Source organism: Suncus etruscus, chromosome 18 (assembly GCF_024139225.1).
Source record: "Suncus etruscus isolate mSunEtr1 chromosome 18, mSunEtr1.pri.cur, whole genome shotgun sequence".
NCBI lineage: Eukaryota > Metazoa > Chordata > Mammalia > Eulipotyphla > Soricidae > Suncus > Suncus etruscus.
In genome coordinates this window covers 59707381-59724022 of record NC_064865.1, presented here as the reverse complement: position 1 = coordinate 59724022, position 16642 = coordinate 59707381, and the positions used below count along the sequence as shown (strand labels likewise).

The 16642-nt window shown below is 48.5% G+C and overlaps 1 protein-coding gene across 1 annotated transcript in view; it reads left to right on the top strand.

The window, feature by feature from the left end:
• Positions 1 to 4221: 4221 nt before the first annotated feature.
• EXOC2 (exocyst complex component 2) overlaps positions 4222 to 16642 on the top strand; it is a 729898-nt gene continuing 717477 nt past the window's right edge. Inside the window, exon 1 of the mRNA XM_049765112.1 lies at positions 4222 to 4236. The gene's annotated coding sequence lies outside the window, so the exon portion shown is untranslated. The remainder of the gene's footprint in view (positions 4237 to 16642) is intronic.

Genomic DNA, 16642 nt, shown 5'->3' with positions numbered 1-16642 from the left:
AAGACAGTGATGAGGGACCAGAGTCATAGCACAGGGGGGAAGGTATTTACCTTGCACGTGGCCCACCTCGGTTCATCCTCAGCACCCCACAGGGTCCCCTGAGTTTGCCAGGAGTGATTTCTGAGCACAGAGCCAGGAGTGAGCCCTAAGAACTTCCGAGTATGGCCCCAAATCAAAAAAATATCAAAAAATAAAAATAAATACACTGATGAATGAGTAGAAGGTGCTGGCAGATCTGCCCTCTTGGTGCTCAGAGTCAGCGTGAGTGCAACACTTTGCTGGTTGGACACAGGGGCGCTTGCCCGACAGACCCCCAAACCCAAACCACTCTCTCTTTGGCAGAGCTGGCCTGGGTCTGTCTTGCAGACAAAGCCTGGTTGTCTCATGGCTTTGTGCTAACACATCATTTCAGGGTGATGAGGAATCCAAAGCTCTTCCCAAGAACAGGAGCTTCATAAATCATTTGGGGGCTGGAGGGAGCTTGTCTGTTCCCAGTGAGAGAGAGAGAGTGGGGGAGAGAGGTGGACTCCTGTACCCCACCTCCCAGTCTGTTGTCAGACACTAGCGTCCTGGGTATGAAGACAGAGATTGTCTAGGTGAATTCCGTGAGCTGCTGCTCCGGGGCTGTGAGGTTAGTGGTTGAGCATGAAGAGCTCCCCCTGCAGTGAACAGTAATGCTAACCCCCCCTGTTCCCCCACACTATTCATTCTTTTGTCTTGTGGGACAAATTCAGAGACAAACTCAGGCCAGAGCTCCGGGCTGTGACCTGAACATGCTTGGGTCTGCTAGTGTATGCCTGTCTCCGCCTTTGCAGCTTCTTCTCTTGGAGGTCAGATCTCTGGGCAGGCTGGCACTGGTGGGTGCTACTATTCTGGCACCCATGGGTACTTCCATGCTCTCGATGGCCTCTGTGACACTGTCATGGCTTGTGTTTGGGTTTTGCAGTGAGATGGGGTGGGTGTTGAAAACTGGGACTAGAGAGATAGCCTGGAGGTAGAGCATTTGCCTTGCATGCAGAAGGATGGTGGTTCGAATCCCGGCATCCCATATGGTCCCCCTGAGCCTGTCAGGAGCAATTTCTGAGCATGGAGCTAGGAATGACCCCTGAATGCTGCCAGGTGTGACCCAAAAACCAAAACAAACAAACAAACAAAAAAACAAAACTAGCCTTTACTGCGGTGCTCATCCAAGTCACATGTTGTCTGAAGGCGAGATAGGGAGTCACTTACTCTGTTGTCACTAACCTTGGCTTGGGCTCTTCAAGGGCAGTGACTGGAGAAAACCCAAGAGCCAGGACGCTCGAGTCCCCGACTTGTATCTGAGAAGACCACCAGCTGCTTTGAACATGGTTCCAACTTCGCCTTCATCCCTGTCTCTGGGGTATCGAACAGACTCTCCTCTTATTCTTTTCTTTTTCCCAGGGGCAGGGGATTTAGATTTAGGAACTCACATCTGCAGTGCTTAGGGGTCACTTCCAGCAGCAGTTGGGGATGCGTGCAAAACTGGGGTCCAGCAAAGTCAACTGCAGGCAAGGCCAGCACCCAGAGGGTCACCCTCTGCCATCTTTCCAGGCCCCCTTTCCTCATTTTTTTGGTCTTCATTTTGTTTTGGGGGATCTCGGTGTGACACCCAGTGGTGCTCAGAGGCTATTCCTGGCTCTGTGCTCAGGAGTGACCCTACCAGTGCTCTGGAGACCCTGTGCAGTGCCAGGGGTCAAACCCGGGTGGGCTCCAGGCAAGGCCTCAGCTCCCTCCAAGCCCTTTTGCTGACTCTTAGCAGTGTTATCATCCTTCCTGGTGCTTTTTGTTTTTAAAATCTTTTCACCTGGTGATGCTCAGGGGTTACTCCTGGCTCTGCATTCAGAAATCGCTCCTGGCAGCCATGGGGAGACCATAGGAGATGCCAGAGGTAAAATCCAGGTCTGTCTCATGCAAATGCCCTCCTCCCTGTGCTATTGCTCCAGCCTTAATATTTTAGGGGGAGATGGAGGTTTCTTTCTTTGATTCTTTGTGAGATTTTTTTGTTGTTGTTTTGTTTTGGGGTCACACCTGATGGCGCTCAGGGGCTACTCCTGCTCTGTGCTCAGAAATCACTCCTGGCAGGTTCAGACAACCATATGGGATGCCAGGTTTCAAACCACCATCTATCCTGGATTGGCTTCTTGCAAGGCAAACGCCATTCTGCTGTGCTATCTCTCCAGCCCACTTTCTGGTGCCTTTTGCCTCCCCCGGTGGTGGTCATAGCTTCTCTGTCATTCTCTTGGTTTCATCTGTTACACAACCAGGGTGGTAACACAGTTGACAGGAGGCAGGTTTTTCTGGCAGGAATGTTAAGAATTTTACCATTGCTGTCCTTGCCTGCAGCTGACCTTGCTGGATCCCTAGTATTGCATGTACCCCCAAAAGTAACCCCTAAACACTGCAGGTGTGACCCCCTTAAATCCAAATCCCCTGCCCCTGAGAGAAAGGAAAATAATATGGGAAGAGTCTGTTCAATGCCTGCTTTTCTTCCCTTGAACTCCATTATGGCTTCAATATCCTTAAAAGAAGCCTAAAGAACGCCAAATACTCCCAAGACTACTCATTGAATTAGATTCTAAAATGTTTATTTGTTTGGGGGCCACACCTAGTGATGCTCAGGGATTACTTCCTGTTCTGCACACAGGAATCCCTCCTAGTGGTGCTCCGGGAACCCTATGGGATCCTTGGAATGGAACCCAGATTCGCCAGATGTAAGGCAAATGTACTGCCTGCTGTCCTACCTCTCTAGCTCTTAGGCTCTGATCTTTGTTTGTTTTGGGGGCACCTGAAGGAGCTCAGGGGTTACTCCTGACTCTGTGTTCAGAAATTACTCCTGGCAGGCTCAGGGAATCATATAGGATGCTGGGGATCGAATTCAGGTTGGCCCTGTGCAAGGCAAATACCCTTCCTGCGCTGCTCTTGTTCCAGTCCCAGACTCAGATTTTTTTGTTTTAGTTTGTTTTCAGGTCACACTGGCACTGTTCAGGGTTTACTCCAGGCCTTTCATGTAAACAGTAGCTACATTTTTGTTTTGTTTTGTTTTGTTTTGGGGCTACACCTGGTGACGCTCAGGGGTTACTCCTGGTTCTTTGCTCAGAAATTGCTCCTGGCTCAGGGGACCACATGGGACACCAAGGATCACACTCAGGTCTGTCCTGGGTCAGTTGCATGAAGAGCAAATGTCCTACCGCTGTGTTCTCTCCAGCCCCTGGTTCTTACTTTTTGTTGTTGTTGTTGTTGTTGTTTTTGTTGTTTTTGGGTCACACCCGGCAGTGCTCAGGGGTTACTCCTGGCTCTATGCTCAGAAATCGCTCCTGGCAGGCTCAGGGGACCATATGGGATGCCGGGATTCGAACCACGACCTTCTGCATGCAAGGCGAATGCCTTAACTCCATGCTATCTCTCTGGCCCCTGCTTCTCACTTTTTAAACAGAGGCCAGCTCGCTGTCCCTGAGACCATTGGAGGGTCGAACTATAGTTTAAAAAAATGAACAAATTCCTATGAACACTGCACATACCTTATTTTGAGGTAAAGAACCAAACCAGGAAGAGAGATACAAGTAAAGTGAAATTAATGAATTTACCAGTATTTCAGTGGGAACTATGCGTCTGCTTTTGGTGGGCTGTAGTTTGAGGACCCCTGCCCAAGACTGAGAGGAGGAGTAGAAAGACAGAGAGAAGGAGGGAGTCAGAGACTGCAGCACACATCCTACATATGTGTCCTGAGGGACCGAGACAAGTGGCAGCTAAGCAGGACAGGCAGTGGCGGCAAAAACACCCAGCAGGGCAGAGAAATGTCTTTAGTGGGCTGCATGTGTCCTGTAGGCCATAGTTTGGGGGCCCTTGAGTTAGATCCCACAAGGCTAAACCTTTCCATGATTTGTTTGCTCCTTTGCTTCAAATATCAGTAACTCTATTCTCCCCCCACCCCCATACACTTAAAAGCCTCATAAAAAAAAGAAGAAATAGTTGAGGAATTTAGTTCCCAGGGTGGACAGTCAGCTACATCTGTTCTTCCCAGAAAGGTGGGACTTCAGAATCTGCATGAAATTTCCAAAGTCAGCAAGATGCAGAAGAGAAAAGAAACAAAACAACAGGGGAGGGGAGTTTGGTGGCCAAGGGCCCCTCCCTGATACTCGCTCTGGTAGCATCTGCCTTGTGGTTTGCATCAAGGCTGGAGGCTCTGAGTTCCCGGAGCTGGGCGGTGGCGGGCAGCGGCCCGTGACAGCATCTCGGCTTTCATGTCTCACCGCCAAGGCCCTTCGCCCACCCTGGGGCCTCGTCTCTCCCAGTGTGCCTGGGTCTGGGTGTGCAATTCTGGAATGCTGGGTGGCCTTGGCTGCTGGGGCTAGGGCATGCCGGGAAAATCTTTCCACCCGAGCCCCCAATCTACATGCCCATTGAGGGACATGCCCATTGCTGTGTTTTGAGGTCACCCATCTACTTCCTGCACTGCCCTGGGTACAAAACCTTCCTTAGGCTATGAAGTACAGTATCTGGGGCCTGAGAGTTGGCACAATGAGGAGGGCATTTGCTTTGCTCACAGCAGGCCTAGATTGAATCCCCTGGCATCCCGTAGGGTCCCCCAAATCTGCTAGGAGTGATTGCTTAGTGCAGAGCCAGGAGTGAGCCCTGATCACCACCAGATGTGCTCTAAAAAGCAAAAGGAAAAGCAATCTATCAGTATATCCCATGTGAAGATCACCTTCTTCAACCCACCTCAATCTAGAGTCAACTCAGAACTGTTGGTGGAGGCAGTGACAATGGCAATGTTCTGTCATGGGGCAAGAGTTCAACAGCCATCGGAGGAGGCTCTTTGTTGAGAACTATGAGGAAATTTGACGGGGGCTGGGTGGGCAGGAGAGGAGGACAGGAAGACCTTTAGGCAATTCTGCTAATTGGGTCTGGAGTGCTAGAACAGAAGCTGTGGTACTTGCCTGGCATGTGGCCAACCCCAATTTTCTCCCTGGCACCACATGGTCCTTGTACAGCGGTGATGTCTGAGTCTGCCAGGTGGTGAGACACACTAGGGGTGAACCCAAGCCCCCCTACGAAATCCCCTGAGTCCTTCTCCCCAACTGCATGGTGACATAGGCAATCCTTGGCATCACTGTGCATGGCCTCTGACTCTTCTTTGAATGGCCAAAAGACACTGAGCACAATTGGGAGGCCCCCCCAAAAATACAAATAAAGAAGGCAGATTTCCTGGACCAGGGGGCATAAAATGCCTTTTTTGTTCTAAAAGGGGGCAGTAGGTTTAATAAATTTGAGACCCCCTAATGTAGCTGGACCTTCAGGAAAATCCCCATATAGCCTAGAGGAAGGTCCCCCAACAACCCATCCCCCCCAGCCTGGGTGGGGTTGTTTGTGTTTTTCTAAAGGGCAGAGTGAGGGCCACTGTGCCCACTCTTTAGAAGGGGGAGATGTGATGCCACATGCGTGCAGAGCCTTGGAACAGAGATTGTCCTGTCCTGTGTGTCCTGTCATGTCCCGTCCCGTCCAGTCCCATCCTGACCTGTCCTGGCCCCTCAGACCCCCTCCACCCCAGCCTGCCATTCTTGACGCAGTTCAGTGCATCTCTGTATAAATCAAGTCTATTTATTTTTCTGATTGTTCAGAGAAAACCCGAAGCCACAGATCATGTTTGAAACTGCTCCCCCCTCCCTGTGGTCTCCCTGTATTGTGTACCCGGGGGCTGCAGCTCCTGCTCAGTCCCGTGTGGGCCCCAGAGGAACTAGGGGGGCCTAAGTGAGGTGGGTGGGCTGGTGTCCAGGCCACAGGGTGCTTATGATTCTTGCCAGCATGATTCCCAGCAGGCTCCAGAGTGGCCCCCAAGGACAGTGGCTTGACTGCCTTGTGTTCTGGGTCTTCTCTCTCTCTCTCTCTCTCTCTCTCTCTCTCTCTCTCTCTCTCTCTCTCTCTCTCTCTCTCCTGTGTCTCTCTGTCTCTGTCTTCCTATTTTCCTATGTCTCTGTTTCTGCCTCCCTCTCTCCATCTCTCTGTGTCTCTCTAGTCTGTCTCTCCCATTCTGTCTCTCTCACCTTCCTCTCTCTGTCTCTCTCTTTGTCTCTGTCTCTTTCTGTCTCTCCTTTTCCCTCTCTCTGTCTTTCTCTCCCTCTGCCTCCCTTCCTCTCTCTGTCTTCTTCTCATTCTCACTCTTTGCCTCTCTCCCTCTCTGTCTCTAATTCTTTCTCCCTCTGCCTCCTTCTCTCCTTCCATCTGTCTTCCTCTCTTTCTGACTTTCTCTCCCTCTCTATCTGTAACTCTGTCTCTGTCTGTCTCTCCCCCTCTCTGCCATCTGTTAGGGCACAATTCAGAGAGCGGGGCTGCCCCATTTCTACACAGATCCCTCAAGTTCTGGTGGTGCAAACACGCGTGCCTAGGACCATCCCAGCTCTCAGGCTGATGATGAGGCTCAAAGGGAAGACGGGAACTGCCAGCCAGGGGAGAGCTGGGGAGAATCCCGCTCAGTTTCAGCACATCTCTGGTGACCATCACAGCTGCATCCGTGCACTTGGGTTCACCTCGGGACACACAGGCTGGCAGACACAGGCTGGAGCAGTGAAGTCTTCAGCCTTGGAGGGGCCCTGCAGTTTTCAGAGGTCACTTTGCCTTATTTGGGGAGGGGTGGACACACAACGGTGCTCAGGGCTTACTCCTGGGTCTGTGCTCAGGGATCACTCTTGGTGGGGCTCAGTAGGTCCTAGGGGGGTGCCTGGAATTGAACTTGGGTTGACTGTGTACAATGCAAACGCCCTCCCTGCTGTGCTATCTCTCCAGGGGTCCCATTTTATTTGTTTGTTTGTTTTTGTTTGGGGGCTACACCTGAAGGTGCTCAGGGGCTACTCCTGGCTCTGAGCTTTGGAACCACTCCTGGTGGGGTTCAGGGGACTCTATGGGAAGCCGGGGATGGAACCTGGGTTGAGCACTTGCAAGGCAAATGCCCTCCAGCTGTACTATCACCTCGGCCCCCTTAATCAAGTTTAACTCAGCGAACCCACTAGGCACCAACACCTATGCATTTCTGGGAGGGTGTTCTCAAGATGGGATGCATGGAAAGCTGAGAGAGACCCCAGAAGCCCCCCCCCCCAGAGGAGGGTGTATGCATTTTTCCCTAGGGAATTGACCCCCTTGACCTCTGCCCTCAGAGTTTGAGTTTCAGCAGTTTAGAGAGGGGCTGGGAGGTACTTTGGTGGCCAAGGGAAGCTGTCGCCTTTAATCTATCTTCCAGCCATTAACTGCTTCATATATTACAATGCAGCAGCAATTATGGCTTAATTACATGCCCTTCCTCCCAAAGGCCTCAGCCTCGGTGGTCACTGGGCTGGCTCTGGATGGAAACCATGTGTCTGTCTGTGCATCTTGGGGGCACGCCGGCCGGGTTTCCAGGAGCCTGACCAGTTTTCTGTCCTCACTGTTGAGTTTTCTGTCCTAGCTACACTGGCTTTGAAGAGCCTCGAGATAGTGGCGAGCTGCCAGCTGCAGACAGGTCAAAGGAGAGACTCAGGCTGCTCCTGAGTGACTGTGGGGGCCGAGCTGGAATGGGGGGAGCATGGATCCCAGCACATCCAGGCTCTCCTACCCTCCAGCCTTCTCCCCTTGCTGCAGCTGCAGCAGGAGAAAAATGCAATAGATTTAAGAAGTATTTTCAGGAGGCCAGAGCCATAGCACAGTAGGAAGGGTGTTTATCTCTCATGCAGCTGGCCCTGGTTCGATCCCCAGTATTCCGTAGGGTTCCCCAGTGTCTGCCAAGATTGACTCCTGAGCACAAAGCCAGGAGTAATCCCTGAGTACTGCCAGGTATGACCCAAACCACGCTCCCAAAAGATCAATAAAAATAAAATATTTCCAAACCAAACAGATACTTAGAAGATCCTTCAGTCCTCCTCTGCTTCAGGCCTGATTTGAAAAGACCCACCAAGGCTGTAGCAGTCTGTTCCCCAGGAGAGGGAGCACTGTAGGGTGAGCTACAATTTTGGTTCCAGGCTTGCTTTCCCAAAATACAGAAATAAAACAGAGCCCAGGGGCCAGGAACTGGCTTGGTTCCAAACTCAAGAGAGACCCCAGCTCTATCTTCCCTCAGGAGACTCCCCAAATGCCTCTGTCCATGTCCTCAGATCCTTTCTGTCTGTTCCCCACTTTAGCCCCTTGTGCACCCTCAGTCTCTGTGCATTTTATTTAATTTTATTGGATGTTATTTTAGTTTTTTTTGAGGGGGGGTTGGGCCACACCTGGCAGCACTCAGGGGTTACTCCTGGCTCTGTGCTCAGAAATTACTCCTGGCAGGCTCAGGAGATTATATGGGATGCTGGGCATCAGATGGACCCAGGTCAGTCGTGTGCAAGGCGAATACTCTCCCTGCTGTGCTATCGCTCTGAGGTTTGACTTATTTTGTCTATTCCTGACTCTGTGCTCAGGAGTGACTCCTGGCGGTGCTCAGGGAACCTCAGGAGATGACAGGGATTCAAACCCGTGTCAGCTGCGCGCAAGGCACTTGTCTTAGGCCTGTCCCATCCCTCATCTTCCCTCTGCCCTTCCTCAAGGCCCTTCTTGTGCCCTTTCAGAGCCTGTTTCCATGGCAGATTTCCTAGTTTATTTATTGCCAGGAGCTTCTTAAAGTTCTGTCTCCCGCTGCATCGACTGGGTCGTCTTGCCTCAAAAACTTAGGCAAGAAATCTGGAACCCCAGGCCCTCAGCCCCTTCTGACCCTGCCACTGTGAGAATTCAGCTCTCAAGAAAGGTTGAAGGTGTTGCAGAGAAGCAGCGGAGCCCCGCGTGGGCTGAGGGGGAAGAAAAGGAAAGTGGCAGCCCTGGCCTTGCCTGCGTGTAATTGCTAATGGGATTGTGGTTTCTGTCTCTCTGGCAATCTGGTTTTCCAAACTCAAACCCTTCAGTGACTCAGCCCGGCTGTGGGCTGACAAACAAAGACCGTCAGAGCAAGGGGGAGAGCCCAGCCCGCATCCTGGCAAGGATTTCTCTTGGGGGCCCAGAGCCCATCTCCCCATGCCAGCCTGTTGTCTCAGTAGAAGAAGTCCAACGCTGAAGAGATAGCATGGAGGTAGGGCATTTGCCTTGCATGCAGAAGGACAGTGGTTCAAATCCCGGCAACCCATATGGTCCCCCAAGCCTGCCAGGAGCAATTTCTGAGTGCAGAGCCAGGAGTAACCCCTGAGAGCTGCTGGGTGTGACCCCGCACCCTAAAAAGTCCAACATATGAATTAGGTCAGATCTAGAGTTACTTCCCTAGAAGCCAATGATTGAGGCAGTGGTGGGACAGTCAAGTTCTCTCTTCTTCTCTCTTTCTCTCTCTCGCTCTCTTTCTCCTCTTTCTTTATCTTTTTCTTTCTTGTTTTTTCTTATTGCCAATGCTGACTATATTTTACGTCTTCATGGCAGGGTATTGGGAAAAGTCTTCAATTAGCAATAGTCATTGGCTATGACACACTGCCCTCTCTTTCTTTCTTTTTTTAAATTTATCTATTTAAACACCCTGATTACAAATATGATTATAGTTGTATGATTACAGTCATGAAAAGAACACCCCCTTCACCAGTGCAACATTCCCACCACCAATTTTCCAGATCTCCCTCCTCCCCACCCCACCCACACCTGTACTCAAGACAGGCTTTCTACTTCCCTCGTTCATTCACATTGTTATGATAGTTTTCAGTGTAGTTATTTCTCTAACTGCACTCATCACTCTATGTGGTGAGCTTCATGTCATGAGCTGCACCTACCAGCCCTTATCTCTCTTGTCTCTGAGATACTATTAAAAATGTCTCTGATTTTTCTTAAAACCCATAGATGAGTGAAACGATTCTGCGTCTTTCTCTCTCCCTCTGACTTACTTCACTCAGCATAATAGATTCCATGGACATCCATGTATAGGAAAATTTCATGACTTCATCTCTCCTGATGGCTGCATAGTATTCCATTGTGTATATGTACCACAGTTTCTTTAGTTTAGTTTAGTTTCTGTTGAAGGGCATCTTGGTTGTTTCCAGAGTCTGGCTATTGTAAATAGCGCTGCAATGAATATAGACGTGAGGAAGGGATTTTTGTATTGTATTTTTGTGTTCCTCAGGTATATTCCTAGGAGTGGTATAGCTGGATCGTATGGGAGCTCAATGTCCAGTTTATGGAGGAACCTCCATATCGCTTTCATAAAGGTTGGAGTAGACGGCATTCCCACCAGCAGTAAAAAAGAGTTTCTTTCTCTCCACATCCTCACCAGCACTGCTTGTTTTTCTTCTTTGGATGTGTCCCAATCTCAGTGGTGTGAGGTGGTACCTCATAGTAGTTTTGATTTGCATCTCCCTGACATTAGTGATGTTGAGTATCTTTCATGTGCCTTTTGGCCATTTGCATTTCTTCTTTTACAAAGTGTCTGTTCATTTCTTCTCCCCATTTTTTGATGGGGTTAGATGTTTTTTTATTGTATAGTTCTGTCAGTACCTTGTATATTTTGGATATTAGTCCTTTATCTGATGAGTATTGGGTAAATAATTTCTCCCATTCAGTGGGTGGCTTTTGTATTCTGAGCACCATCTCCTTTGAGATGCAGAAGCTTCTCAGCTTAATATATTGTTCCATCTATGTATCTCTTCTTCCACTTGTTTGGAGAGTGCTGTTTCCTCCTTAAAGATGCCTTTAGTCTCAATGTCATAGAGTGTTTTACCTACATGTTGTTCTATATACCTTATAGTTTCAGATCTGATATCAAGGTCTTTAATCCATTTGGATTTTACCTTCATACATGGTGTTAGCTGGGGGTCTGAGTTTACTTTTTTGCAAGTGCTTAGCCAGTTGTGCCAACACCACTTGTTGAAGAGGCTTTCCCTGCTCCATTTAGGATTTCTTGCTCCTTTATCAAAAACTAGGTGGTTATATGTCTGAGGAACATTCTCTGAGTACTCAAGCCTATTCCACTGATCTGAGGGTCTGTCTTTATTCCAATACCATGCTGTTTTTATAACTATTGCTTTGTAATATAGCTTAAAATTGGGGAAAGTAATGCCTCCCATATTTCTTTTCCCAAGGAGTGCTTTAGCTATTCGAGGGTGTTTATTGTTCCAAATGAATTTCAGAAGTGTTTGATCCACTTCTTTGAAGAATGTCATGAATATCTTTAGAGGAATCGTGTTAAATCTGTACAATGCTTTTGGAAGTATTGCCATTTTAATGATGTTGATCCTGCCAGTCCATGAGCAGGGTATGTGTTTCCATTTCTGCATGTCCTCTCTTATTTCTTGGAGCAGTGTTTTATAGTTTTCTTTGTATAGATCCTTCACATCTTTAGTCAGGTTGACTCCAAGATATTTGAGTTTGTGTGGCACTAATGTGAATGGGATTGTTCTCTTAATGTCCATTTCTTTCCTATCATTATTGGTGTATAAAAAGGCCATTGATTTTTGTGTGTTAATTTTGTATCCTGTCACATTGCTATAGGAATCTATTATTTCTAGAAGCTTTTTGGTAGAGTCTTTAGCATTTGATAAGGTTCAACACCCATTCTTGATGAAAACTCTCAGCAAGATAGGAATAAAAGGAACCTTTCTCAATACAGTTAAGGCCATCTACCACAAGCCAATGGCAAATATTATCCTCAATGGAGAAAAACTAAAAGCCTTCCCTCAAAATTCTGGTACAAGACAAGGCTGTCCTCTCTCATTACTCCTATTCAACATAGCACTGGAAGTACTTGCTATAGCGATTAGGCAGGAAAAAGATATCAAGGGAATCCAGATAGGAAAGAAAGAATTCAAGCTCTCCCTGTTAGCAAATAACATGGAAACCCTAAAGACTCTACTTTCTTTCTTTCTTTCTTTCTTTCTTTCTTTCTTTCTTTCTTTCTTTCTTTCTTTCTTTCTTTCTTTCTTTCTTTCTTTCTTTCTTTCTTTCTTTCTTTCTTTCTTTCTTTCTTTCTTTCTTTCTTTCTCTTTCTTCCTTTCTTTCTCTTTCTTTCTTTTTTTCTTTCTCTTTCTTCTTTCTTTCTTTCTTCTTTCTTTCTTTCTTATTACTTTCTTTCTTTTTCTTTCTTTCTTTCTATCTTTGTTTCTTCTCTTTCTTTTTCTTCTTTCTTTTTCTTTCTTTTTCTCTCTTCTTTCTCTTTATTTTTCTTTCTTTCTTCTTTCTTTCTTTCTTCTTCTTTTCTTTCTTTCTTTTTCTTTCTATCTTTTTCTTTCTTCTTTCTCTTTCTTTCTTTCTTTCTTTCTTTCTTTCTTTCTTTCTTTCTTTCTTTCTTTCTTTCTTTCTTTTTCTTTTTCTTTCTTTTCCTTTCTTTCTTCTTTCTTTCTTCTTTCTTCTTCTTCTTTCTTTCTTTTCTTTCTTTCCTTTCTTTCCTTCCTTCCTTTCTTTCCTTCCTTCCTTCCTTCCTTCCTTCCTTCCTTCCTTCCTTCCTTCCTTCCTTCCTTCCTTCCTTCCTTCCTTTTCTTTCTTTCTTTCCTTTTTCTTTCTTTCATGCTTCCTTCCATCCTTCCTTATTTCTTTTCTTCCTATTTCCTTACCTCTACTGTTTTCATTTTTCCTTTTCCCCAACTAGTTTTTTTTTATAGATGAAACTTAAACACCAAGATTTAAAGTTGTTCATGATGCATTTATTTCAGGTATCCAATGTTCTGATACCAGTCCCACCTCCAGTGTGACCTTTTCTCTACCAATATCCCAAGTCACTCACCTCCTCCCAGGATGCCCCCTTCACAGGCACAGAATAATTTACTTTATATTGTTTATATGGCAAATCCTTCACAATGCAGGTACCAAAGTCATTGCTGAGCATTTGCTGAGCTGTTAGGTGCTTGCTGAGTTTCCGGTGCTATTATTTTTGCTCATTGATCTTAGTGAACTTCTCAGCAACTTTCCCCATCTAATTTTCTGTGCTCTTACTGGGCTAGAGGTACAATAAATTTGGAAGATGCTGTGTGGCTGCATATGTGGCTGTGAGCTCAAAGAGCTGTGGTATAAGATAATACCCAGCTATCTACCCCAAACAAAGTGTTAGGCAACCTCTTCTTTTGATATGTAAAAGTCCACCTGGACTACTAGGCCTTCCCTCTCAGGGGTTGGGAAATTGGTTTGAATAAAGAAAGGAGTGTAGCTTTGGACTCTGGAGAGAGAGGGGGGGGGAGGGAGAGGGAGGGAGGGAGAGGGAGAGGGAGAGGGAGGGAGAGGGAGAGGGAGGGAGAGGGAGAGGGAGGGAGAGGGAGAGGGAGAGGGAGGGGGAAGGAGAGGGAGGGGGAAAGAGAGGGAGGAGGAGGGAGAGGGAGGGGGAAGGAGAGGGAGGGGGAAAGAGAGGGAGGGGGAGGAAGAAGGAGGGGGAAGGAGAGGGAGGGGGAAGGAGGGGGAGGGGGAAGGAGAGGGAGGGGGAGGAAGAGGGAGGGGGAAAGAGAGGGAGGGGGAAGGAGGGAGAGGGAGAGGGAGGGGGAGGGAGGGGGAGAGAGAGGAGGGGGAGAGGGAGGAGGGGGAGAGGGAGGAGGGGGAGAGAGGGGGAGAGGGAGGGAGGGAGGGGGAAAGGGAGGAAGGGAGGGGAGATAGAAGAGGGGGAGAGGGAGGAGGGGGAGAGGGAGGAGAGGGAGAGGTAGGGAGAGGGAGAGGGGAGAGAGAGGGAGGGGGAGAGGGAGGAGAGGGAGAGGTAGGGAGAGGGAGAGGGGAGAGAGAGGGGGGGAGAAATAAGGGGGGAGAGAGAGGGGAGGGAGAGAGGGGGAGAGAGAGGGGAGAGAGAGGGGAGAAAAAGAGGGGAGAGAGAGGGGAGAGAGAGGGGGGAGAGAGAGGGGAGAGAGAGGGGAGAGAGAGGAGAGAGAGAGGAGAGAGAGGAGAGAGAGAAACAGACAGAGAGAGAAACAGACAGAGAGACAGACAGAGAGAGACAGACAGAGAGACAGACAGAGAGAGAGACAGACAGAGAGACAGAGAGAGACAGAGAGAGAGACAGAGAGAGACAGGCAGAGAGAGACAGACAGAGAGAGACAGAGAGAGAGAGAGGGGAGAGAGAGAGAGCCGTGGGAGTGAGAATACATGGCAGAGAGAGGCAATGAAGTAAAAGTAGGGGCTGGGGTGGTGGTGCAAGTTTGATCCCCTGGAATCCCATATGGTCCCCTAAGGCAGGAGTGATTTCTGAGCACATAGTCAGGAGTAACCCTTGAGTGTCACAGGGTGTGGCCCAAAAACCAAAAACAAACAAACAAACAAACAAAAACAAACAAAAACCAAACAAGCAAAAAAAAAAAAGAAGTAGGCTAACTCCAATGAATCTTATGATTGGCTTGGTATTATTTCTCTGCTGGTATTCTGCTTCATCAGACCCATCTGCCTAAGGGGTTAGAAAAAACGATTCTTGGGGCTGTCTCACCAACTCATAGATTTATGGTGGTGTCACCAAATCGTGGATTTATATTTTTATTATACACTGTGGAACTGGGATGATTGAGAACCTGGCATCACAGCTGGGGCGGGGGGGGGGGGGATCAAATGAGAGTATAACACTGAGCCTTCTAACAGGGTGGGGATTCAGCCAGTCCCTACCCCAAGAAGGCTCCTGAGATCTGGGTTCAGAGATGGGCCTACCCAAGTCTCTGCTCTGTTTTCTAAGATGGTGCTTATGCCACCTTCTCCTCACCAGAGCAAAAAGAAATAAACCAGTTTTGGGTCTTTCTTTTATGAGTTGAGCCCAGACAGGGCACCGTGGACCCACTGGTATCAGTACCTTCATTTGCTGGGCCCTGAGAAAACCAAGATACCTGGAGCTGGACTCTCACCCATGTCTGCCTGCCTAAAAACTCAGCTGATGGGGAGCAAGAGCAGGTGAAGGGAACAGAAGGGCCGAGTCTGACTGCTCAAGACCCTGCTCTCCTGTGAATGATGGTAAGTGGGTTTAACCTGACACTGTGCTAGGCTGTGGGGAATGCCGGCCAGGACCCCAACTTCAAGCAGATTCTCTTCAATGTCCGGATGACTGACTTGTTACACAGAAGAGACCCCTGGGCAAAGACAACAAGCCCAGAAGAGACGGCTCTGCAGCACCCAGAGAGCACACACAGGCTGTCACTTGGATACTTGTCAGTGGTGCCTGTCACATGTATACCTGACACCTGACACTTGTCACCTGGATAGTCATCACACAAACTATTTTCTTTTCTTTTTTTTTTTTTTTGTTTTTTTTTTGTTTTTTTTTGTTTTTGGGCCACACCTGGCATTGCTCAGGGGTTATTCCTGGCTGTCTGCTCAGAAATAGCTCCTGGCAGGCACAGGGGACCATATGGGACACCGGGATTCAAACCAACCACCTTTGGTCCTGGATCGGCTGCTTGCAGGCAAACGCAGCTGTGCTATCTCTCCGGGCCCGCACAAACTATTTTCACCTGAATTCTTGTCACCTGTATTCTTATCACCTGAACCCTTGTCTTCTGGCTGGAAGCTCCCCTGTAGAGGTTTAAACATGTCAAGAGGACTTGCCAATCTGTTTTCTAACAGGAGAGATTCAGAATGCAGAGCCCCACAGACTCCTCCTCACTGAGCTACAGTTTAGGGAAACAGAGACATGGATCTCTAGGTAGTGGCGCTATAATTTTCTTCCTTCCTTCTTACTGTCCCTTTTTTGTTTGTTTGTTTGTTTGTTTTTGGGCCACACCCGGTGATGCTCAGGGGTTCCTCCTGGCTGTCTGCTCAGAAATAGCTCCTGGCAGGCAAAAGGGACCATATGGGACACCGGGATTCGAACCAACCACCTTTGGTCCTGGATCGGCTGCTTGCAAAGCAAACACCACTGTGCTATCTCTCCGGGCCCCTTACTGTCCCTTTTTACCCTCTTTCCCTCCTATTCCTCCTTCCATCAACTCCTACCTTCCTCATCTCTCCTCTCTCCATCACTTCTCTCCTTCCCTGCTCCTTTCATCTCCCTCTCTGCTCTCCCCCTCCTTTCATACCCCTCCCTCCCTGCTTCCTCCCTCCCCCTTTTTTAGGCAGCAGTTCAGGCTCCTTTAGCAAGTCAATGAATCAGGCTCAGTCCCTGGTCCCTGAGTTTCTCCTTTATCCACTGGGTTCAGTGAACCCCTGATACTGCTTGAAGGAGTGCAGGTTGGGGAGCAGCTTAGACAATCTAAAGCCCCTTGGGGGCACTCTCTGTCCTCTTGATGACCCCTGCTAGTTTCTGGGACCAGGAAGGACTGAACCTGTCTTCCCAGTGTCTGTATGCTGCCATGAACCCTACTAGTGAGGACCCCAAGCTGCATCTCCAGGTGAGGTGTCCTTGGATCATTTTTGTTGGTTTGTTTTCTGGGTCACACTCAGTGGCACCCAGGGTTTACTCCTGGCTCTTAACTCAGAAATCTCTCCTGGCAGACATGGGAGGACCATATGGGAGGCTGGTATTTGAACCACTGTCTATCCGGGTTTGGCTGCATGCAAAGCAAATGCCCTACTGCTGTGCTCTCTCTCTCTCTCTCTCTCTCTCTCTCTCTCTCTCTCTCTCTCTGTCTGTCTCTCTCTCTGTCTCTCTCTGCCTCTCTCTGTCTCTGTCTCTCTCTGTCCCTGTCTCTCTGTCTCTGTCTGTCTGTCTGTCTGTCTCTGTTTCTCTCTCTCTCTCTCTCTCTCTCTCTCTCTCACCTGTCCTTGGATCATTTGCTTC